Source organism: Microcaecilia unicolor, chromosome 4, assembly GCF_901765095.1.
Source record: "Microcaecilia unicolor chromosome 4, aMicUni1.1, whole genome shotgun sequence".
NCBI classification, from domain to species: Eukaryota; Metazoa; Chordata; class Amphibia; order Gymnophiona; family Siphonopidae; genus Microcaecilia; species Microcaecilia unicolor.
This window is the reverse complement of record NC_044034.1, coordinates 83,849,461-83,874,505: the sequence shown is the minus strand read 5'-3', so window position 1 is coordinate 83,874,505 and position 25,045 is coordinate 83,849,461. Positions and strand designations below refer to the sequence as shown.

General features: G+C 43.9%; 1 protein-coding gene across 5 annotated transcripts in view; it reads right to left on the bottom strand.

The window, feature by feature from the left end:
- Positions 1-16,312, bottom strand: part of SERTM1 (serine rich and transmembrane domain containing 1) — a 78,331-nt gene extending 62,019 nt beyond the window's left edge. For 2 of the 5 annotated variants that reach the window (XM_030199402.1, XM_030199403.1), the window contains exon 1: positions 15,511-15,842. The gene's annotated coding sequence lies outside the window, so the exon portion shown is untranslated. Of the gene's footprint in view, positions 1-15,312; positions 15,487-15,510; positions 15,843-16,199 lie in introns of those variants that run through there. The other 3 variants (XM_030199401.1, XM_030199399.1, XM_030199400.1) reach the window with 2 other exon arrangements.
- Positions 16,313-25,045: the final 8,733 nt, after the last annotated feature.

Here is a 25,045-nt window from a genome sequence, read left to right as displayed (position 1 = left end):
ACGCCTTATGAAGAAGGCTCTTTGAATTTTATGTCCTTCGTGAAATGTATGTGAGATGTCAGAAGATTTTCCCCACCCTTCTGCCTAACTTTACTACAAGTGAACTGTGGGACTAGTACTACAAAACTAAGAGGAGTGAGGGAGAGAGAAAGAGCCAAACCAGAGTTTGACTAAAGGAGAAAAAGTGCAGTATGGAAAATTCGTATGTGAAGAGACTGTGTGTGTAGAAGAGGGTCTCATAATGGAGGGGAAACCCCTAGTGTATGTTTCGGAAAGAGGGACTAGTTTACCAGACACTCAGGGAACTACTATCTCAAAAGCCTTGAGAAGTGCAGATGAAGGAGCAGTATGTTGCATTAATATCCAGAAACAGCATGAAACCTTAGGAAAGAAAGATTATCTGAAAAAGCAATTTCTGCTTTGCAAATGTCTTCAGTAAAGTTTAGTTGAAGCACCCATAAGAGAGACTGTGGGTGTGACCTTGGGCATGAAAGAAAATCCTTTCCCTCATCAAAGAACCTTCCCCTGGAGGTAAGAATACATGGACAAGTAAAGGTGGAAAGAAAATCATGAAAAAATATTCTTATGTGTCCCTGGGTAAGTGCCACAATTAATTACAAGCATAAAGTATGTGCATTAGTGGTAAGTTTTTTTTTTTTGTTACATTTGTACCCCGCGCTTTCCCACTCATGGCAGGCTCAATGCGGCTTACATGGGGCAATGGAGGGTTAAGTGACTTGCCCAGAGTCACAAGTTGGCTACATGGGTTCATTTTTGAACATGCTTAATTTTCCAACACACTCCCAATATGCCCCTGGAATACCTCTTGTCTACATGGCCAAAAGTATGTGTGTTACAAAAGTAGACATGTATCCCCCCATATTCAGTCTTCAGTATTTCATGTTTTTCAATGCTGGCCACCACGGGGTTTTTACGTCTGGATATTCAGTGGATACTGGCATTGAATATCTGGGTATAAAGCAGCATCCAAACCTTATCTCAGTATCAGCAATATTCAGTCCAGTACTGGGATAACTACCATAGGCGGTCGGTGGCCCAACTGTTTGGGGAGGCTAAAGGGTTAGGGTGGGGTCAGGGGTGGAGCTTAAATCCATAATTGATAACACACAGAAAAAATAAATAAATAAAAATAAAAGTCACAATTAATACCTTTTATTAAATTTAGATATTAGATATGTATCATATGTCAAAGAATACAGTGGTTGCTCAAAGCATATTCTAAGCACAATCGCTCAACTGCAAAACACTATGCACAACTTTGTGCAAAAACACACTCAGAACCTTACTGTACCATAAACATTACACTGGGCAGAACCTAATACACCAATATACCACCCATACGGAAAATGCAGACCGTCAACAATATGAAACAAAGGATCATATCATCACAATTCTCATGTAGAGCCACAAAACACCCTAATTCATGTTTAATGTGGGATAAAATGCCATAAATAAGTAAATAAATATAAACTTTTAATGTTGAGCACCTGATTCTCAAAGTGGACATATTCCAAACACTATAATGAAAATAAAATGATCTTTTCTATGTTTGTTGTCTGGTGACTTTTTCTGATCATGCTGGTCCAGTATCCAATTCTGCTGCTATCTGTCCTCAGTGCAGTCTGTCCTCAGTGCAGGTCAGGAAGTCATCCTCTTTAAATATCTCCCTGGCAACCCAGGACACCCCCCTCCCGCTCTCCCAGCAGTAAGGTAAACAAACCATAAACCAATTTCTACAATTGGTTACATAAGGCTAAAGGGCTTTCACTGCAGCTCCTGCTGCTGTGAGGATGGAGGTAAATCAACAATTTAAACCTCTCTGAGCACAGCAGGGGAGGCTTAGCCTGTCCAAGCCTCTTATACCGGGCGCCTATGATAACTACCCAGATAAAGTTAAGACATCCTATTTGCTGACCTAACTTTATCTGCATAGTTACCTGGTTACTAATCAGGTAACTATGGTTACTAATCAGGTAACTCCCAGCTCCACTTAGACTCCACCTCCAGGCCTTCCATCACTATCCAGATAGAACCAGGGTAGTCAGTGGTAATATTCAGCAGCATTATCCAGATTATACCACTGAATATCCGTGGCTGGTCCTGCTGAATGGCATTTATCCTACCCAGATAAGTGCCACTGAATAGCAATCCCCTAGTTTCTGATGATGTAGGGACAGGCTACCTACAGGTTTGGGAATGGATTAGGAGCCTAGCAGGCTGGTGTCTTGTCCCCTGAGCCACTGGAGGACACTGACAAATGCAGATTGAAACAGATGAAGAGGGATTTGGATTTAGCTCAAGCCGTTTCAGTGGTAGATGAGTTATAGTCAGGAACTGTAGATATTGCTCTGTCCATTGAAGTCTCAGTATTGACGTTGCTACCCCAGGCACTGGAGGGTTAAGTGACTTGTCCAAGATAACGTGTAACTCAATGGGATTTGAACCCTGGCATCCCTGTTTCTCAGCCCACGGTAGCCTGATAGAAACAGGGACATAGTGGGCCTGGACATTGTGAGTCTGGGCAGGCCATGGCCTCTCCACTTTGGAATCCAACCTATCTAGTCAGTGGAAGCAGCACAGGCCAATGAGAGGAGAACTGTAGATGTGAACTGCTTTTGACCCACAGAAGTTAACCTGAGGCACTACCAAAAAATTAATTTTGGCTATGCCACTGGATTGAAGAGCCACACCCCTGAAGAACTGGATTCATCCCAGGGGCTAAATGGGCTGCTAGGAGCAGAGGGGTGCTCCTGGATCTTATGACCCACGAACACTGACCTGTTCTGAGTATATGTTGATGTGAAGACCTGAGGTTTGAGGATCTTGCCATTTATGTATGTTCCTGAAACTCAGTAATGAGTAGATCGTAGATTTTGAACTGAACTGAACTGTCTTGGGCAGACTGGATGGACCAAGCAGGTCTTTTTCTGCCGTCATTTTCTATGTTACTATGTCCTGATGTACCACTGGATTCTATGTTGTGGAACCATGCTCTGGGTCAGCTTCTAATTTATTTCTGGATTTAGATATACTCACGGAGAGGCCATGTTTTAATTTCAGGCCTGTTGAATTTTTTTTTTAAAAATCATGCTTTTGTTACTAGTTGAAATGATTTTAAAATCAGAACACAGGTGCAAAGTGACAAGCAGCTAAAATCCACTTAATCAGTTATGTTTAATTTAGTTAGAATAATTCTGATTTTACCTGAGGAAAAGGCACTTCAATCAATATTTTAGGTGACAGTTTGGGTAGGGCAAGTTCCTCAAGACTGATATTAGACACGTGCAGGCATGAGGCATCACATAAAAAAAAAAGATAAAATAAGTACTGATTGGCCTGTCTGTTCCAGGGAAACACAGAAATGGATATATTGAGGATCTGAGAGTTAAAAAAAACAGTACTGCAGCTTTGCCTGTGTCTTGGTACTTTTTTGTCTCTGCAGTTTGCAAGGCTTGGAATCCCTGTTTCTGCTCCTCTTAGTAGAATATATTGACTTCCTCTCCTCATAAGCTTAGAAGGATATGTATCAATCCACAGTGACATCATGCACAAGCAGAGAGGGGGTAGAGGGTGGAGCGTGCCCCAAATACTGATAGAGGAAAGGAATGAAGCCAAAAATGTTTTTGTAAATGCCAGATGAGGCTATTTCTAATTGTCTTCCTTAAGTACAAGTGTCTAAATCAGAGGAATGTTGGATTTAAGGTTTCTTAAAAGGAGCACTCACATACCAATCTTTTCATTTTGTCTGAGTTTTATTTTATTTTTCAGTTTTGGCTCAGTTTAAAAATGTTTTATTTTAGTAAGTGTATCCTAAAAGATTTGTGAAGATTGTATTGCATAACTTCCTTAGTTGCCTTTCATAACATCTTTCCCCTTTGTAAAAGCCCTGCCCCATACTGATAACACTTCCTTTATCACAATAAACTCATCTACTGGCCCTCCATGTAGGCTCCCCTCATACCTCCCCCCCCCCCCATTGGATCACCCTATCTACCTCATGTATCCCCAGGAGGATGGACCTAATGGGATCATGCCCTACCACCTGGGAAATTCCCGCTTTAAGCCATAGTGACAATACATTTAACCACAGTTTAGTAAAAGGGTGGAGGTGACCTGGTTGAGAATTCAAGTTTAATCTTGTGAACCTTATCATGAACGTACTCAGCCAGAGTCTGGGAAGAAAGTGAAGGGGGAGTTGGAGGTGAAGGCACTTTGAGGAGAGAGTTCAGTGTGGCAAAGAGACATCGAGGGTTTGAGCCAAGAGAATTTGTCAACTGGATGTAATAGTCCTGTTTGGCAAGTAAAAGAGCAGACTGGAAGGAGGTCAGCAAGAATTTGAAATGTATGAAGTCAGCATGGGCACGGGATTTCAGCCAAAGGCGTTCAGCAGAGCGGGCACTGGAATGTAGGTAGTGGATTCTAGAGGTCAGCCAAGGCTGGGGTTTGGTACGTTTTACAGTACAGGGAATGGGAGGAGCGAGAGTATCCAGAGCAGAGGAGAGAATAGTATTTTAGGAAAAGACAGCTTCATTGACAGACTTGGATAACATAGTGGTAGAGAAGAGATTTGAAACACTGGAGGACAGAATAGAAGGGTCAATAGCCTGAAGATTCCTAAATGTGTTGGTTAAGATGGGATGGGACTAGGGAGGAGGGTGTTTAAGTGTGAAAGTTATCAGATGATGGTCAGAGAGGGGAAGAGTTGAGGCACAGAAACTGGAGAGTGATCAGTTTGAGAAGAGGATAAGATCAAGACAGTGGCCGTTCTGGTGAGTAGGGGCAGTGGAGCACAGTTGAAGATTGAAAGTGGATGTTAAAGCAAGAAACTGGAGAAGCATAAGTCAGCGGGATCATTAGCATGAATGTTAAAATCCCCAAGAATGAGGGAAGGAGATGAAAGTTCAAGAAAGAAGGAAAGCCAGGTATCAAAGTCAGTGAGAAGGAAGAAAGGGACATATCAGGGGGTCGATAAATGACTGCTACTCGGAGAGGCAGAGGAGCGAGTAGACGGATGGAGTGGACTTCGTAGGAAGAAAAGCAGTGATACTGAGGTGAAAGAAGAGGTTGAAATCTACAAGAGGGTGAAAGTAGTAGCCCGACACCACCGGGCGAGGAGTATGGGAAAAAAGATAACCTCCATGGCATAGGGCCGCGACTGAAGCAGAGTCTTCAGGGTAAAGCCAAGTTTCAGTTAGGGCAAGCTGATGGAGAGTACGAGAGATAAAGAGGTCATGGATGTAGGAAAGTTTGTTACAGACAGAGCGGGCATTCCACAGAGCACAAGAGAAAGGCAGAGAAGAAGGGGGGAGTAGAGGAATAGAAATTAGATTGGAGATATTACGGTGTGACCTGCACAAATAGGATGAGAGCTGATGTGGAGGACCAGGATTGGGATTAATGTCCCCAGTGGAGAGCAGGAGAAGGAGCAAGAGAGAACGGAGAAGAGTAGGAGAGGTATGACAACAGCAACGAAGGCGAGATGTACTCAGATAGGAAGGAGAGGGATGAGTGGAAGGAAGGATATATTGAAGGTTGAGAGCTGAGAAGGAAGAGAAAAAAAGAGATGGTGAGATGATGAATACAGAGGGTGGACAATGTGTTCCTGCAATGTACAGTGGTTTCAGATGGAGAAACAGATTAGGAAGGGACAGTACCAAGAAGAGAAAGTGTACTGGAGCCATAAGTAGTAACTGGGAGAAAAATAAATGTAAAGAAAAAAAAAATGCCCTGCGCGCCGTCAGGTATTAACTGACCAAGTGCTGACTCCGCCCCCAGATTACCCTCAAAATAGCTGTTTTTGTGTTAGGTGCTAACTGGACATTTTAAGTAACACTAACTGGTTAAGTGCCGCCAAAAATTAGTGGTTTAGCACCGAAAAAGTCTATCCCTGCTGTATTTTAGTTTCATGGTGACACATAAGCAGTGATTTTCTGCCAGGCTGCACATAATCGCCAACCTGGAACCTCTTTGAACTTGCTCCCTTTCCCCATTGCGGATGGAGTGCAGGGTGGAGGCTGCTGCTGGCTCTGACTGGCTACCTTTTATTTTCAGAAAATTACCACTGCAAAGGAGATTGATGAAGGAGCTCCCCTCTCACTGGTCAATTTCAAAGGATTAAAGCTTAAGCAAACTAGGCCCAAATGTTTAGAAGAGGCTTTCTCAGATGTGTTAACTCAAAGCTCCCAAGGCACATTTTTGCCCTTCAAAGTGAGCAGTTGTCAAAAAGAAGAGCATGAGAGGGTGAATGAGAGCTCTTTTCTCCTCTACCTGTGCACTGTCTTTCAGTCTGCCTGAGGAGTTGGTGAACAGTTGAATCGCATTCAATACAAAATACTTTTGCTTTTAAAATCCAATTGAGCTGCAAGCCCTATTTTCTGTCTGTACACCTCCAGCTGTACAAACCACCCCTTCTTTTATGATCATTGCAACAAGTCCTTCTAGTGGTCCCATCTCTCCGAGATATTGCCTTGACCACCATGCACCGTTTTCTTTTCACTACACAAGCCCCCATATGATGGAACTTTCTCCCTGTGACCTTGAAAACATCTTTTACACTTCCTCGATTTAGAACCGATTTAAAGACTTACTTATATTTAGAAGCATTCGATCACTAATTAGAGAGTTGCCTGCAGTGTTTGCGTTGTTCCCCTTCCTTGAGATTTTGACCCTATGCCCTTTCTTACTTTCCTGTCATATATTGTACTCTCTCCCCTGTTCCTTTTGTCTCCTGGTATTTTAGTTTATGTCATTCTTTCTCCTTTCTGACTTCCTTCTTTTTCTTTCTATTTAGATTGTGAGCCACTCAGATACTTGTTTGATTGGGTAGGGTAGAAAATAATAAAACTTGAAGCTTGAAACCACCTACTCTCCCCCCCACCTGCTCATCAGTCTTGTGGGTTAGCCCTGCAGCCAGTCCACATCATTTTAGGAGGGTAGCTAGCTGCCCTTGACACACAGAAAATTGAGAAACACTGGCCCTAGATAAGGGAATATGACACTACAGTTTCAAACATCTTCCATTATATTTTTCCAGCTATCACTGGATACAGTAGAATGGAAGCCTTCTCGCATCTCTGTAGATTTCACCATCTTTCACATTTTCTTGCTTTTTTTTCTTGTTTCCTGTAATCTAGTTTCCTTACATTTTTGCTGCAATTTTACTTTGCTCATATACCAACAATATGGAACTACACTCGACCACCTAAATTTCCGAAAAACACTAAAAACAGAATTGTTCAGAAAAGCATACCCCACCGACCCAACATTAAAATCCTGGATACCTGCGACATAACGTAACCACAGACCGTAATGGACATATCCTAACTCTTCCTCTCCCTCTCTAAGTTCCCCCAATGTATCTACCATACATGAACCTCATTCTACCACAATATCACCTTGTATTTGTTCATACCAGACCCGGTTAACGTCGTTTTCGGTACTATGTAAGCCATTGGAGCCGACTCTGTGGGTGCTGTGGGTGCTTGAGCACCCCCAATATTGAGAAAATTCCTTGTATCTGGCCAGGGAAAGTTTATTTCCATTGGGCTTAGCACCCCCATTAATTTTGAAAAGTTGGCTCCTATGATGTAAGCCACATTGAGCCTGCAAAAAGGTGGGAAAATGTGGGATACAAATGTAACAAATAAATAAATAAATAAAGCACGGCAAACCTACCGTGGGCTTGCTGCATACCAATCTGGAACTACCACTACTGCAGGAGCCCGGCGGTAATTCCTACCCTCAGCGCACGCCATTTCTGGCACTACAGGAATATTTCTAATTTTTGTAGTGCTGGAACTTAACTGGTGGTAATCGGGCAGTGCTGCATGCTACATGGTTATCCCCGGGTTAGCGTGGGAGCCCTTACCGCCATCTCAATGGGTGACGGTAGGGGCTCCCCACTGAAATGGCCATACGGTAAGTGGTTCACTTACCGCATGGCCATTTCTTTTTACCAAAATTGGACAGCCTTTTATTCGCTGCGGTAAAAGGGGGCCTCAACGTGCATCAAAAACACGCACTGATGCTAGCGCAGGCCCCTATACTAAAACTCAGTGCACGCTAAATGCTAAGAAGCCTATAGGCATAAAATGGGCTTCTTAGCATTTAGCACACACTAAGTTTAATAAAAGGCCCCCTAAGCTTTTTTCCCATAAGCACAAAATGAGAGAAAAGCCTTAGTAAAATGAAGTCCATAACGCACGTGAAAGAGAGCTATAGGTCCTCAGCCCTCCCTGAAGCTCAGTGGACAGACCAAGGACACCAAATTGTGAACAGGCAGAAAGGAACAATTAAATAAGTGATAGAAAGGAAGGGACAGGAGAAGAAAGGATAGGGCATGTAAGAAAGATAAGCGGAAGAAGAGAGGGGTTCATGACTGAAAAATAAAATAAGCTAAAGTTGCACAATCAAATTAAAAACGAGGAATGACACAGCCTAAAGAGTGAGGTATGGTACAAGCCAGAGCATAAGTACATAAGAATTGCCATACTGGGAAAGACCAAAGGTCCATCGAGCCCAGTATCCTGTTTCCAACAGTGGCCAATCCAGGTCACAGATAACTGGAAGGATCCCAAAAATGTACAAAACATTTTATATTGCTTATCCCAGAAATAGTGGATTTTCCCCAAGTCCATTTAATAACGGTGTATGGACTTTTCCTTTAGGAAGCAAAAGTTAACAGATCAATAATTAAGACTGAGAGGCCCTTTTACTAGAGCTTAGCGCGTTCTAGATGCTAAGAATCCATTAGCGCATGCTAAACTTTAGTAAAAGGGCACCTAAGAATGGTAAAAAAAAAAAGGAGAGAGCTCAATCATAAGAAGGCAGAGTAAAGTAACGGAGAGGAACAAAACAAAAGGAAAGAAAACAAAAAAATGAAATGGTGAAAATTATATATAAAACAGAAATAGGGCTTCTGACCCTAAGTGTTTAGAAATTAACAGTTTAGGGGCCCTTTTACTTAGCTGTGGTAAGTGCTAGTATGTGCATACCATGGGACATGCTCAGGCATCCTGTGGTAAGTTCCCAATATGCAAACACTACCCATGCACTACATTTTTTTAAAAAAAATTGTTGAATAGAGTGGGTATGTCTGGGGGCAGAGAATGGGAAGTCCAGTGCTAGTTAGTGCATTCACATTGCTGTGCATTAATTAGTGCAGGAAGCTCTTACCGGTGTCGGTAATTTTTTTTTTTAATGGCTGCTTGCTAATGGCGACATTACTGCATGGCCATTAATGCAGAAAAGGGAAAATTGGCCATTTTACTGCTGTGGTAAAAATGACCTCAGTGTGCAGGAAAAAAACCCATGTAAGGGCGGGCTAAGGCCACTTTCTACCGTAACTTAGTAAAAGGACCCCTTAGTCGTTTATTTTCTTTTTCAGGCAATTAAAGTGATTTTGGTGAGTATTACATACAAATAGGTGAGATTAGTGTTTTTCCATCTCAAAATTAAATTTTAGGCAACTTTTTGGGGGAATTCAATTTCCTCCTCTCTCTTGTTCCCCCCCATCTCTTCCCCTTCTCTCATCCAGGGCAGAACTAACCCTTTGATAGCCAAACAACTACAATGGACTCCCCCCCCCCCCCACCATGGTAATATAAATACATTTTAAGACTCCCACGAAAGGAGCTCTGCATGAGTCTGAGAAAAACCAGCAGAGTAGAAAGCAGCAGCTAAGACACACTGTTCACCAACTCCTCAGGCGGACTGACAGTGCACAGGTAGAGGAGAAAAGGGACCCTTTTACTAAAGTTGAGCATGCGCTAATGGATTCTTAGCATTTAGCATGTGCTAAGCTTTAGTAAAAGGGCCTCTCAGGCCCAGATGCACTAAACCTGAACGACCCTTTTAATGACCCTTAAGGAAGAAATTTTCAAACCTAGCATGCATCAAAGGCCATTTTCCGAGGAAGCTAGCAGCTAACGAAACTGGAATGCAAATGAGAAACTACCATTGAAATGTAGACAATTTGGAATGCACTAACCATACCGACGATAGCAACGATTCACTTACCGCCAGAAATTTAACGTCAGCTCAGACCTGTCGTTAAAGCCTGAGCTGTCATCTCCCCGCTGCCCCCTGCATGATGAAAAACCAAATTGCTGGCATGTTTAAAAAGAAAAGTGGCTCCCTGCTTCCCTGTGCCTAAAATAAAAAATGAAACTAAATTAAAAAAGGATCGGGAGGGGGCAAAGGCACTCATCAGCAGCGTCCTGTATGGACGGCCTTGCCCCCCCTAAAGTCCCCGCTGCTCCAATTGTGAAATAAAAGCTGTTAAAAATGAAACCTTTGCAGTTGCTGGGCTCCCCCTCCCTTCCTGTCTCTCTTCTTCAGTCGGCAATGCTCCGCCTCCTGCCCTCCTCCACCTCCGTGCCGTCAGAGGAGGGCGGGCACAGGAAGAAGAAGGAGACATCGGAGGAGACAGAAGAGATCAAAAACAGCTGATCCATCCCGTGCAGCGCCTTCAAACGTAGGTGAGAGGCGCTGCACCGGCCATTATGGTGGAGGGGGGGTCCGGTGGAGGGGGGGAGCGGCGGGGATGAACTCGGGGGGGGGGGGGGCGGGGCACGGAGGTAGAGGAGGGCAGGAGGCGGAGCATTGCCGACTGAAGAAGAGAGAGACAGGAAGGGAGAGGGAGCCCAGCAACTGCAAAGGTTTCATTTTTAATAGCTTTCATTTCACAATCGGAGCAGCGGGGCTTCGGGGGGGGGGGGGGGGGGCAGGCAAGGCCGTCCATACAGGACACTGCTGATGAGTGCCTTTGCCTCCTCCCGATCCTTTAATGTTTGTGGAGACATGCAGGGGAAAGTGGGGAGCCACGTGTTTGTATTTTCTTTTTTTTCTTTTACGTTTCTGGCATGCGCAGAGCAGCCAGCATAACGCTTGGCTGCTCTGCGCATGCTTTACGAGCCGATTACCAATGGGGACTAGTGCATCGTTCTTTACAATACCGCACCGAACTTGTGCGACTTGTTTTTTTGGAGCATTGGTCGTTTTTTTTAAATTCGGTAATGGCTTTAACGATTTTGATTTTTTAAAGTTTGGTTGATGCATCTGGGCCTCAGTCTTAATTATCAATGTTAACTTTTCATCTGGCTTGTACCATACCTCATTCTTTAGGCTGTGTCATTCCTCTTTTTTAATGCTTTTCTTTTTTACAATTGCTTAGAAGGGCAAAAATGTGCCTTAGGAGCCTTGAGTTAACACACCCGAGACACTTTGCTTAGTTTGTTTATGTTTTAATCCCGCTCTGCTCTCTTCCCCTTTCAATTTCTTCTGTCTCTCTCTCTCTCCCCCCCCCCCCTGCAGTCTTTCATCTGTACTTCTCCTTGCACCCTCAGCCTGTCTCCATTAGGCAGGGAGCAGTCACAGGCTGCAGTGAGGCCACCTGACCTGGGACCCAGGCAAGCAGCAAGTCTCTTCTCTACAGTGACTGCATTTCCTGGGTCAGTGGCCACTGCCTCTTTTTTCTCACTTTAACAGCTGGGATCTAAATTTTCAAATTTAAAAGCAGCAACCACAGCACCTTCGCTTGCTGGTTCTTCCCCTGCAGTCCATTGCTGCTGGACTGTTAAAAGCACCACAACCAGCCCCGGTCTGAAGGAGAAAAGGAAGGCACTGCAGCTGCTGGTTTTAAATGAGAAAACTGAGATCAGCAGGCACAGGGGAGAGAAAGAGAGGTTTCTGTGCACATAACGCTCTTGTCACCATTGTTTTTGCCTTTGTGCTTTTTTTCTAGCCAGGAGCCACTCTACAGTGATGTTAGCTGACCACTAACTGTCATCTTGCCATGTGTAAACTCCCCCCCCCCCCCCCCCCAATATCTTCAGGGTTATAACCAACAATCAGAAGCCCTAGACATGAAATAATGAATAAAAACATGAGGAACAAAATGCAACAATATGAGAAAAGAATAAGAAAAACATATAGAAAAGAAGAAATCATAAAGGATATAGGATAGAAGACCTAATGCAAAAAGAGTTGGAAAGATTGTTAACTGTTAATATGTTAACTTGCAGTGTAATTCAAGGACGAAAGTGACAACAGCACAGAAATCTAGGGCAAACATTGTTTAGTTCTCGGGCTCCAGTATGCCTTCCAAATGAGTATATGTAAGAATGTACAGTTTTGTACCATTAAACATATTCCAGAGACTGGATTCACCTGAATGAAGAACAAAAGGCCTCATTTGATGAAGGTTTTTTCCCCATAGGTACAGAATAGGTAGATTCCTTTTTAAATAAGGTAAGGTCTCAAGTGTGGGAGTCATTATGATATCCTAACACTGAAATTAAAGGAAACCCCACAAATGTGTCACTGCATGAAACTATGCTGTCTTAAGTGAAATATGAGCCTGTGAAAATAAAAATTTGGCTTCCAAGCTTCAATAAATTATGCAAATTGAGGTTAGCATTTAAAATATTTCTGCAGCATAATTTCCACGCCTGTTTTATTAAATGATTTCTCACAAATCTCAGGGAGTGCAGAGCATAAAGCTTGCAGATATGTGTGTACACACAAAACTCAGAACCTGCCGGCAGGAACAAAGCACAGCTCCTATAGTCCATGGCAGTAAGTCAAATCACTCAAGGAGCAGCTGTGTAATAATAGGTCTGGCTACTATTACAGGTTTAATTTAGGTTGCATCTAAAAGGATGACTGACTCTAGCTGGCACAGCACAGTACTTCACAACCTCCCATGGGTGCCGAAGTTCAGCTGTACTGCATCAGCGTACATAATAATAGACAAAGATCAATACCTTCACTGTAATCTGCCTTTCAGTGTAATGCCAGGAAGCACCTAAGAGTGCTTTTTTATAGCCTCTCAGCTTCTCCCGTCCTGTCAATAAATTCAAAGAGGGCCCCGAAATTGTGATGGATCAAGTGAGCCCCCAAGAACTTTTTCCCAACTTGCTCTAAATGCTTCTAAGCAAACAGAAAACCAGGCTGGCTGGAAAGCGGCCGTGCCAGAGCATGTGCTCTCTGTATTGGAGTCTCTCATTGTTCGGTGGAAAGGATCCCTTTATCCTCCTAAACTAGCTCAAACCTGAGAACAGAAGTGTCAGCTGGCGAAAGCTAATCGTAAACGGCACCCAAATTTGGGCACCAGAAAAATCAGTGCCCAGCGCTATTCTACATCTGGCGTGTACCAGAACTCACGTCTGCTAAAACCAGGTGTAATTCCTGGTGCCCAATTTGAATGCATATCAACAGTATTCTATAACACTGCACACAAATTTCCAGAATGCCCCTCTCCCATGACCAGGGGTGTAGCTAGACTTCAGTGGGAGGGGGGTCCAGAGCCTGAGGTGAGGGGGCACATTTTAGCCCCTCCGGCGCCGCTGACCCGCCACCACCACCTTTGATCCCCCCCCCGGTGCCAACCCTTTTGACCCCTCTTCCCACCACCGCCAACCCTCCCCCGCTGCCGGGTACCTTTGCTGGCGGAGGTCCCCAACCCCCGCCAGCCGAAGTCCTCTTCTCCGGCGCGGTTGCGTTGCTGATCTGCGAGGGCAGGCTTCTGTTTCTGTGAGTCTGACGTGCAGGACATCAGACCAGGACGTCAGACTCACAGAAACAGAAGTCTGCCCTTGCAGATCAGCAATGCGGCTGCGCCGGAGAAGAGGACCGGCTGGCGGGGGTTGGGGAGCCCCGTCGGCAAAGGTACCCAATGGTGGCAGCAAAGGGGGGTCGAAGGGGTTGGCGGCGGGAGAGGGGGCTCGAAGGGGTTGGCGGCAGGGGGTCAGGGCTAAATCTACGGGGGCCCATGCCCCGTGGCCCCACATAGCTACGCCCCTGCCCACGACCATGCCTCCTTTGGGGTTACACACCATGGGATTTGGACACACACGTTTTACAATAGCGTGTAGCAGATGCGTGCACAAATCCACATTTATGCCAATTAACATCAATATTAGGCATAGTAACATAGTAGATGACGGCAGAGAAAGACCTGTACGGTACATCCAGTCTGCCCAACAAGATAAACTCATATGTGCTACTTTATATGTATACCTGACCTTGATTTGTATGTCATTTTCAGGGCACAGACTGTAGAAGTCTACCCAGCACTAGCCCCACCTCCCAAAATTTATTGGCATTAATTGGCTCATTACCCAGTTTAATTACCTGTACATTTCAGGATTGCGCTTAAATTTGGGCGTGCAAATTTGAGCACTCTTTATAGAATCCACGGGGTAAATGTATTACTACTTCTTCTATTTATCATTTCTAGCACACTAATAGATGTATACAGCGCTTTAATACTCCAGCGAAGGGGTAAAAAGCCTGTTTCCAGTAAACCGCAGACACAAAAAAAGATTCTGCTATCACAAGTTTAAAACTTGTGAGCTATGGTGCCACGTTCAGGTTTAGCCTTAGCTAGGGACCATGCCTCCATCTTTCATAAATGTTCATAACTCAATTCAATTGCTTCTAAAAAGATATCTAATTTGCTCACATCATACAGGGGTTGCTGAAGAGACTGTAGAATGCTCATCTGAACGGACCCCAGCTAAGGTTTAGAGCCTTGAAAATCTGTGCTAGATTCACAGGCTTTAGTTGTGTGCTAATTCAGTTTTTGCATGTGTGTGTTCCATGCCTTTGACGGTACTATGTAAGCCACATTGAGCCTGCAGATAGGTGGGAAAATGTGGGGTACAAATGCAACAAATAATAATTTAAAAAAATATATATACAACATTAAAGAGATATAGGTTCTCAGTAAACATCAGGAATTCATTCACACAAGCTTAAACAGAACTCAAATTTGCAACTAAAAAAAAAAAAAAAAGGTTGTAGGCATCGTTTACACTTGAAAACTAGTCTTGAAAAGCTCTCACAGTTATAAATACAAATCAGCACATCTTACCTGCTTAGTTGAGCTCCAAACCCTTCAGCTTTTCACCAGTTTTATGATTAACAGATTAGAACGATGATCTACTTTTTTCATTATGCAAATTGAACTCTAGAAGGTATGTTAGAAGTTAATCTAAAGTGCATTATAGCACTTTTCTCCCAAGCCATGTTCTAATGTACCAAACAGAAATAAGACAATGGTGGATTTTTATAATGTGTACATTGAGCAATCCCCTCTCCCCCAGCAAATGACTCTGAGGCAAACACAATCTTATCTGCAAGTTGGAATATATCTAAAGTTGCAAGACCTGTCACTTTTTGTGCAGTGCCAGAGATTTTAACAAATATCAGAACAAGGAAAGCAAAGCACGGTTTCTGGTTTACTACGATGAAAACAGCCGAAGATGTTACTAGAAAATAATCCATTACCTAGACTGGGAATCCGATGTCGAGGAGGCATCAGCATAGGACCTAAATCGCACAGAACTCAGGTCTTGGGGAAGTTAAAAATATTGCCACTTTTCATCGCAGCTGCATCAACACTTAAACGACCGATCATTAGATTTTTAAACAATCTCCCGATCCTCAGTTAGACTCGCAATCGCGCGGCAAGTGCGGGGCTTTTACCTGCGGCTTGGAAAGGGCGCTGACTGCTCGAGGATGACGGATGGAGGTCTTGGCTCGGGATGAGCTGATAATTTTCAGTCTCTTTACTCTTCAGCAAGCTGCCCACCACAGGCGAGCACCCGAGTCCTTGCAGGAGGGGAGGAGGGAGAGGTGCAGTGGCTGCAGTTCCCTCCCTGCGCCTCGGGGCTGCTCCCCACCTCCTCTTCCCCCCCACAAAGATCTGACTGCTCCTCCTAGATGCCAATATTTTCAGTTGCTCGTCCTCACTACAAAAGAGAGGACAGAAGAGGAGGGAGGAGCGGGTGCTCAGACACAAGCAGACACCCAGCCCCAAAACTGCTGTAGCACCGCAGAAGGCATGACTGCCCTGCCACAGGCAGATGGGCAAGGAAGGGGCATGTCGGCGGAGAAAGGGCTTCAATTCACGGCCAAAGACAACGATGACTTCTCGATTTAGAGGGAGAGTCTGGATGAGACCTGGGAAGCAGCAAGTCTTCAAGATTTCCTGGAAATCTGCGCCGTGTTGCTTTTGACACTTCCATCCTATGGTGGGTGGGTGGACGGGCATCTGCCTCCTGCACACTTACCCGCGCAACGCACACTGCGCACACTTTATTCAGACAAAAGCAGGTTTATCGCTCATTTGGGCAATTTCTAGTTGACATGTATTTATTTTCAATCTGACATACCTTTTATCCCGCTGCTGCTGCTGCTGCTACAGTTAGGAGTGAAACGGATGAGCGGGTCCCTTTGCACCAGCTCTGGCTGGCTCTGATTCAGCAGGTGAGGCGAGCAGTCTAAGGAGCAGATGGTCTGATGGACATTGCCAGGTCTCCTGCAGCTTAGTCTTGAGACTGGCTGAAAGCCAGGATCATTTTTTTTTTCCTTTTGAAGTGTAGAGATAATAGCATTCCGAGATGAAGGAGTGATCAAAGAGATAGATAGTTAAAAGTCATCCTTCCCTTTCAGCCTAAAAAACCCAAAGAGGTCAAAGATATTCATTACTTGGACAAAGGAGAAACGTAAGAGGCGTGTTTTCATGTTGCACCTCATGTTCTAACATCACAGCTCTGTTTCTGTAAGGTGTAACTAGAGTAGTATTGTGCTGAAATTTGCTGTGGATTCATTGACTTTTTGCATTGTCTAAAGTTTTCGGTAACAACTGGATGAACTCTTAATTGTTTTATAGGCTAAAAGAAAAGAAAAATAATGATCAGAGGAGTGATGTCTGGGGTGAGCTGATTTTTGACGTGCCAAGAAGAAGAGCTCAATCTAGGATCAGAATTTTGTGATCCAGAACATGTTTTGTTTTCATTTCTCCTTGCTACGCACCTCTCAAGCCTGCAGGCTTACTGGGGGGGGGGGGGGGGGGGGGGGGTTAAATCGAGTCAAAGTATCAGTCACTCTTTATTACATGGTTCATCCTTAGTGACCTCATAATGACTTCTGATATCAGCATCCCATGAGGGGTATTATACTCCTAAATTCACCTTCCAATTTAGGGTATGAATCTCATAAAGCACTTACCTGTAACCCAACATCATTTACCTCCTTGAGCCTCTATGACATCAATCGAAACCAGGAATTTTCAACCCAAGCCTCGGAATACACCTAACCAGTCAGGTTTTCAGGATACCCTCAATGAATACGCATGAGATAAATTTGCATATAATGGAGTAGTGCATTTAAATTGGTCTCATGCATATTCATTGTGGATGTCATGAAAACCTGACTGGCTAGCAGACTTATTTTCGAAAGTGAAGGACACCCATCTTTCAACACAAATTGGAAGATGGGCGTCCTTCTCACAGGGTTGCCCAAATCGACATAATCGAAAGCCGATTTTGGGCGGTCCCAACTGCTTTCCGTCGCGGGGATGACCAAAGTTCAGGAGGGGGGGGGGGTGTCGAAGGCGTAGCGAAGGCGGGACTTGAGCGTGCCTAGCACATGGGCATCCTCGACCATAATGGGAAAAAAGGGCGTCCCTGATGAGCACTTGGACGACTTTACCTGGTCCTGCTTTTCTTATGACCAAGCCACAAAAAGGTGCCAGAACTGACCAGACGACCACTGGAGGGAATCGGGGATGACCTCCCCTTACTCCCCCAGTGGTCACTAACCCCCTTCCACCCTCAAAAAACATCTTGTGCCTGCATCAAATGTCATACTCAGCTCCATCGCAGCAGTATGCAGGTCCCTGGAGCAGTTTTAGTGGGTGCAGGGCACTTCAAGACAGGCGGACCCAGGCCCATCCCCCCCTAACTGTTACATTTGTGGTGGTAAATGTGAGCCCTCCAAAACCCACCAGAAACCCACTGTAACCACATCTAGTTGCCCCCCTTCACCCTTAAGGGCTATGGTAGTGGTGTATAGTTGTGGGATGTGGGTTTTGGGGGGCTCAGCACACAAGGTAAGGGAGCTATGTACCTGGCAGCAATTTCTGCAGTGCCCCCTAGGGTGCCCGGTTGGTGTCCTGGCATGTCAGGGGGACCAGTGCACTATGAATGCTGGCTCCTCCCATGACCAAAAGGCTTGCATTTGGTCGTTTCTGAGATGGGCGTCTTTGGTTTCCATTATCGCCAAAAATCAGAAATGATCACATCTAGGGACGACCATCTCTAAGGATGACCTAAATTTCAGGATTTGGGCGTCCCCGGCCGTATTATTGAAAGAAAAGATGGACGTCCATTTTGTTTCGATAATACGGGTTTCCCCACCCCTTCGCCTGGATGTTTTGCGAGGATGTCCCTTTCGATTATGCCCCTCCACCTGTATCCCAAGGACTGGGTTGAGAACCCCTGGTCTAAATGGTATCAGAAATATTCCATCATTACTACTCAAGGGGCCCTTTTACTAAGCTGCGTAAGCATCTATACATGCCTAATGTGTTCCAAAATGGAGTTACTGCCTGGCTACCACGTGACTTTTGCGGTAATTTCATTTTTGGCGTGCATCCAATACGTGCAGTCAAAAAATAATTTTTATTATTGGACGCGTGCCAAGTGGCATTTGACGCACATAGGTCATTACCACCCAGTTACTGCATGAGACTTTACCCCTAGATCAATGGCTGGCGGTAAGGTCACAGACCCCTAATGGATGTGCGGCAATTTTGATTTTGCTGCATGCCCATTTTTGGCAAAAATTTTAAAAAATGCCTTTTTTACAGGCACGCTGAAAAATGGATCAGTGTGCACCCAAAACCCGCGCCTACACTACCGCAAGCCATTTTTCAGCGCACCTTAGTAAAAGGACCCCCAAATTAGCCAAGTTGTTATACAGAACTTCAAAGGTAGAACATAAGTTTTAGGTGAAAAGTAATTGTTTCCTTGATTCAAAGATTCTTTCTGGATGTAGCACACTTAGCTGCTCTGGGACCTCTCTACTCTTCAGTCTCTCCGTGGAATTTCTTAACAGCTTCAGACACCACTGGAAAGAAAACAAGAAATCTATTGAATGAGGAATTCCCAGACAGGGCCGCCGAGAGACTGGGCCGGGCCCAGGACAAGGCCGCCCCCGGGCCCCCCTCCACCCGCTACCTGGCCGGGCCCTCTCTCCACCCCCGGGCCCTGTGCACTAACCTTGCGCCTCCTTCACCTTCGCAGCAAGCAGCGGTAGACCTCTCCTTCTTTCCGTGCCCTGCCCTCGTGGACATTACGTCAGGCGAGGGCAGGACACAGAAGGAAGGAGTGGCCTGCCGCTGCTTGCTGTGAAGGTGAGGGAGACACTTTAAAATCAGTTCCGGGAGCGACGGCGTTTAAAATCAGTTCCGGGAGCGAGGGCGGGCCGGACTGCGGCGGCGGCGGGCCCCCCCCCGGAGGCCCGGGGACTTTTGTCCCCCCTGTTCCCCCCTCTCAGCGGCCCTGTTCCCAGAACTGTCCTGTTGTTCATAGAGTTGCCAACAGGCTACAGATTTTCAGCACAGACTGAAACAGGTCCACTTGCATAAAATTGTAGTCTCTTGCTTTTCTTAGGGGTATAATTGGGGCACCCAAACTACAAGAGCAGGCATACAGTGAGGCACAACCAAGATTAAATCATCCTGTCCTGAAAAAAATATCTCAATTAGCAACCCCAAAGTCCAGCCAACAATTCAACACCCCCCATGTATGTATGTATGTATGTATGTGTGCCTTTTAGTCACCATTTCCAGGCCACTGCTTCTGGTTTGGGGGATTTTAATTAGTCAAACAGCAAAGCTCAATGAGCTCTGATTTCAGGCAGTGCCAACTTCTTCCTGTTGCCAATACTGTAGTATTGTTTGTGGTTGTTGCTACTAATGCCAGAGGTTGAAAGAGGTTAATGCTAGAGCTCCCTTTGGGCTCTGGGTATTGCCAAATTAAAATCTCTGACAACTAGAAACTCTAACCATGAGGCAGTAGACCATTCTCTCTCCACACATGCCCACACTAGCATGTGCCTCCAACTTTCTCCCTTGTTCATACCAGCCCTCAGTTTGTACCTCTTTCACATACTTCCTTGCTCTCTCCCCATGTTCAGTTAGCTCCTCAATACACACTTTCTTTGTCCCCAGTTTGCTCCCTAGAAACACACAAAAACTCTCTGAAGGGGGTATGTAAGAGGGATCCTTGGTCCTCTTTAAAATTCATCCCACCTTAAATAGTATATAGCTGAGGAAGCTGAGTTACAGAAGGGTGGCTCAGGAAAAACAGCTAACCCCCCAGTTTCAGAGTAACGCAGTGAGCTTTATAGCCTGCAAGATAGGACACAGTATTTTTGTATGTTGCCAGAGACAGCTCAGGAACCTTGTGAACTCATTTTGATATTTACCCTGAAGCTGCTTTATGTTTTAACTTGAGCTGACAGTCTGCGAAGGGACATCAATTTACACTTTAAAGTTTCCAAACAAGTCCATAGTCCCTCCATCTATCCTCACATAATATAATGTGAATAGCAATTATCCAAAAAGTGGAGAAAAAAAGACCTCAGTGAAGAGCTCACACTCCTCACAAATGTATAGAGTCAGAGCTTACTACCATCACTGGTCAAAAAAATGCTCCACAAAATTTGAAAACAACAGATAGAGTGAAGACTGCGGTCTGATAAACAGGAATAGTTCATAAGGCTGCAGAGAATCAAAATTCAAACAGTCTTATCTTGCTCAGTCGCCAAGGATTCCTCTGCAGACTCTCAATCAATACTCAACAGGTAAACCCTGCTTCGCATCGTTGCATCAGGGGAAGATCTCCTGTAAACCGGCCTCCACATACTTCAAAATGGAGATCAGGCAAACTCTCTTTCATACAGCCTGGAAGCACCTCCTAAACAACTGTCCAGTGGCGGTCTAAAAGAATGCTGCCCATTCAATATGTACATTCAGTCCAAAAGGCTCCACAGAATTGAAATAATAAATCCATTTCTGCTCTCGCTGTTGTATATAGCATCCAAAATCACCTTTTCTAGTAGAACACTCAACTTGTTCAATTACAATACATTTCAACTGTTCAAAAGTATGTCCATGCGATTCATGAGATTTTTATGGTACCTTCATGGTTTGTTTCTATATCCATTTGTTCATTGTTTAAAAATGTATAAATAAAAGTTAAAAAAAAGGTATGTCCATGCGATCTACAATGTGCCACCAAGGGCGCTCCCATTTTGCCCAACTTAATATAGGAACGGTGTTCTATAAGTCTTACTTTCAAGCTCTGTGAAGTTTGTCCCACATAAATCAACCCACATAGGTGGGAAATTCACAAGTCGTAACTGATTTTACCTCGCAGCTCTTTCCATTCACATCTGTAAAAGAAGAGCTCTCCAACATAATGAGATACATCGAACAACGACCCACTTGCCAGTGGCCACGGTCCTCCACTGCAGGTATCAACCTTTCAGTCCAAATGCCATTATGACACAGATAATCTCCCAAATTACTGTTCCGCTGAAATGAATGCAAAAATTTGCTGTTTTCAAAACACTTATGAACCTGTAAAACAGAGAAATATGATTTAATAACTTTGCATAAAGCATCAGAAGTAGCATTATATGTCAATAACATGGAAGAATATTTTCATCCTGGTTTTTAGATTTACATTTTAACAAGGCTTCCCTAGAGTTATAGAAAGTTCTTCTAGTAGCCTGATGTGTCAATTTCTTGGGATAACCTCTACAGGCAAATTTAGCTGACAGAATTTGTGCTTGATTATAATAGTCATTATCCTTGCTACATATCCGTCTGTAACGTAAAAATTGTGCAAACGGTAAATTATTTTTAAGTGGAAAAGGATGCATACTGGAAAACTGTAGCAACGAATTCCTATCAGTAGGCTTAGAATATACCACAGTAACAAGCCCTTCAGCCTATAAGGTAACCAACACATCCAAAAACCTAATCTGCTTCAAACCATATTGCATTTCAAATCTGATGCTTCTATGACATGAGTTCAAGTACTGCAAAAAGTGTCCCAGTAATTCAGAAGAACCTGTCCATATACAAAATATATCATCAATATAACGAATCCAACAAGAAACGTTGAAAAATAAATCCATTTCTCTTCAAAGGCACCAATAAACAGATTAGCCACAGAGGGGGCAAACTAAGCCCCCATGGCAATTCCTCAAATTTGTTGAAAATACTGACCAACAAAGATGAAATAATTATGTTCCAATACAATCTCACAGAAGCATAGCAAAAACCGAGTATGTATCAGATGAGGGCGAGGACACCTATGTAGTTCTCCCTTTGGTATACAGGTGTATAAAGGACAAGATAGCTAAAATTGTTAGAAAACATTGGAATACTCTCTTGGTGCATGATATTTTGAGAAATCTCATTTTGTGGTATCTTATTCCTGTGGTACAAATTTGGCTGATCTGTTATGCCAGTCGATTCACCAAAAAAGTAGACTCCAATGTTCACTTCAAAATATATTAAAGTGTATTTAGGTAGGAGGAAAAGGTTTCATAAATCACTGGGATATGTTACTTTGATATATCACTTTTCGGTTGAGTGTAATGGACATAAAAGGTACAGTAAATGCATGATATGTACAGTTACAGTTGAAGCTACTCAATTTTGGAGTGCTGAACCTCAATAGTAACATAGTAACATAGTAGATGACAGCAGAAAAAGACCTGCACAGTCCATCCAGTCTGCCCAACAAGATAAATTCATATGTGCTACTTTTTATTTGTACCTGTCCTCTTCAGGGCACAGACCATATAAGTCTGGCTAGCACTATCCCTGCCTCCCAACCACCAGCCCCGCCTCCCACCACCAGCTCTGGCACAGACCGTATAAGTCTGCCCAGCATTATCCCCGCCTCCCAACTACCAGTCCCGCCTCCCACCACCAGCTCTGGCACAGACCGTATAAGTCTGCCCAGCACTATCTCCGCCTCCCAACCACCAGCCCCGCCTCCCACCACCGGCTCTGGCACAGACTGTATAAGTCTGCCCAGTACTATCCTCGCCTCCCAACTACCAGTCCCGCCTCCCACCACCAGCTCTGGCACAGACCGTATAAGTCTGCCCAGCACTATCCCCGCCTCCCAACCACCAGCCCTGCCTCCCACCACCGGCTCTGCCACCTAAACTCGGCTAAGCTCCCAAGGATACATTCCTTCTGAACAGGATTCCTTTATGTTTATCCCACGCATGTTTGAATTCTGTTATTTGAATTGTTCCATCTTTTGTACTTCAAAAGCTGTAATCTATATGATTGTCTGTGCATGTGACTTGAAATACATTGGTCAAACTATGCAGATGTTAAAAACAAGATTAAAAGAACACAAATGCTGTCTCACTAAAGGGAACATTGAAGCTCCCTTGGTGAAACGCTATCAAGAGCATCAGCATAAATTTGAAGATTTGAAATGCATGGCAATAGACCAATAAGAGATCATGGCCGGAGAGGAGATATATCTAAGCTGCTTTATCAGCGTGAACAAAAATTGAATTTTCAGTTACAAACTATGATCCCAATTGGTCTGAATGGTCCGATGGAGTGGGGGGCATTTTATTGAACTTTATTAGTATAAGTAAAAAATTGGAGTCAGTGTTTAAGAGTTTATATCACTGCAATAGGAGGAAACTGTTTTTGGATAGCATTACATAATCTCTGAGCGCCATCTTGGATGAGGCCATATGTGAGCTTGATTACCCACCTGACACAATAGCAGAGTCAAACATGGGGAACCGTTGTTGAGGATTCTTTTTTTTTTTTTTTGACTGAGCTACAGTGGTTTTGGGCATTGCTTTATTTGAAAAATGGGAAGTTGTGAAGATGTGTGGTCAGATAAGCGACTCTTTTTTGACTGTGTGCAGTCAGTTTTTGCTCCAAGTTTTTGAATATGGAAGCCTTTTCTTTTTAAAGATTGTTATTTGAGAGAACATTGTTTCCTGAATTTTTGGTCTTTTTATACCCAGCTTTTTGGGGGCAATCTTTTCTTCCTATTTTTTTAGGGAGTTTTTTTTAATTGCTGTTTTTTTTTACTGGGTAGTATATTAAAAACCTGTGATAGGAAGCCAATTGGGGTTAGGCTAGGTATTGTAAGTTGACCACACCTGGCAGTTGAGATTTGATTAAATATAGTAATTTTCTTTTCAGGTTAAAGTTTCTCAATAATAATCTAGCAAAAACTTTTCTTTTTGCTTTCCACATGCACTGATATTGCCATTAGTGTGCAACCATTAAAAAAATTGGCGTGTGAGCTCTTACCGATACCTATTTTGTAGGCGATAAGAGCTCATGCGCTAATCCTGAACTAATCAGTTAATGTGCAGTAATGTAGCTGCACTAACTGATTAGCATAGAAATGCCCACTGTCTGTTGTTCACAGACATGCCCAATCAATGCAAAAAAACCCATTTTTTTAGTGCTGGTTTGTGTGCGATTAAGAAATTACTTCAGGATGCCTGAGCACACCCTGCTGTACATCATTTTAAGCTGTTAAATGCATGCTAGCACTTACTGCAGCTTAGTAAAAGGTCCCCAGGTTTGTACTTCAGCCAATGGAGGGTGAGGTGCCCAAGATGGCAAAGACTTTCCGTAGGATTTGAACTGGGCCTCATCAGCCTACTGATCTAAGCATTCAATGAATCTCAACCCAGGCCTTGAGGCATACCTACTCCCATTAGATTTTCAGGATATCCACAATGAATATGCATGAGCTAGAGTGACATGCACTGCCTCCTCGGTATGTAAATCTATCTCATGCATATTCATTGTGGATATCCTGAAAACCTGATGGAACTAGGTGTGCCTCAAGGACTGGGTTGAGATGCTCTGCATTAGGTTACTCCTCCACCATTTTACATTTTACCTTTTATTTGATATATTTTATTTGTTTTAATATGTATTGTGTTGACATTGTACATAGCATTCTACGTCATAACGTATATTGTAATTTCAATGGGCCCAATTATCAGACCACCGGAGAAAGCTGGGTTGCCTCCTGCAGTCAGTGCTGAGCATGGATGTCACGTTATTTAATGCTGGGCTGTTTCCAGTGACCAGCATTGAATATCCAGTTTATTTATCTGGTGAAACCAATATTCAGCACTGGCCAATTAA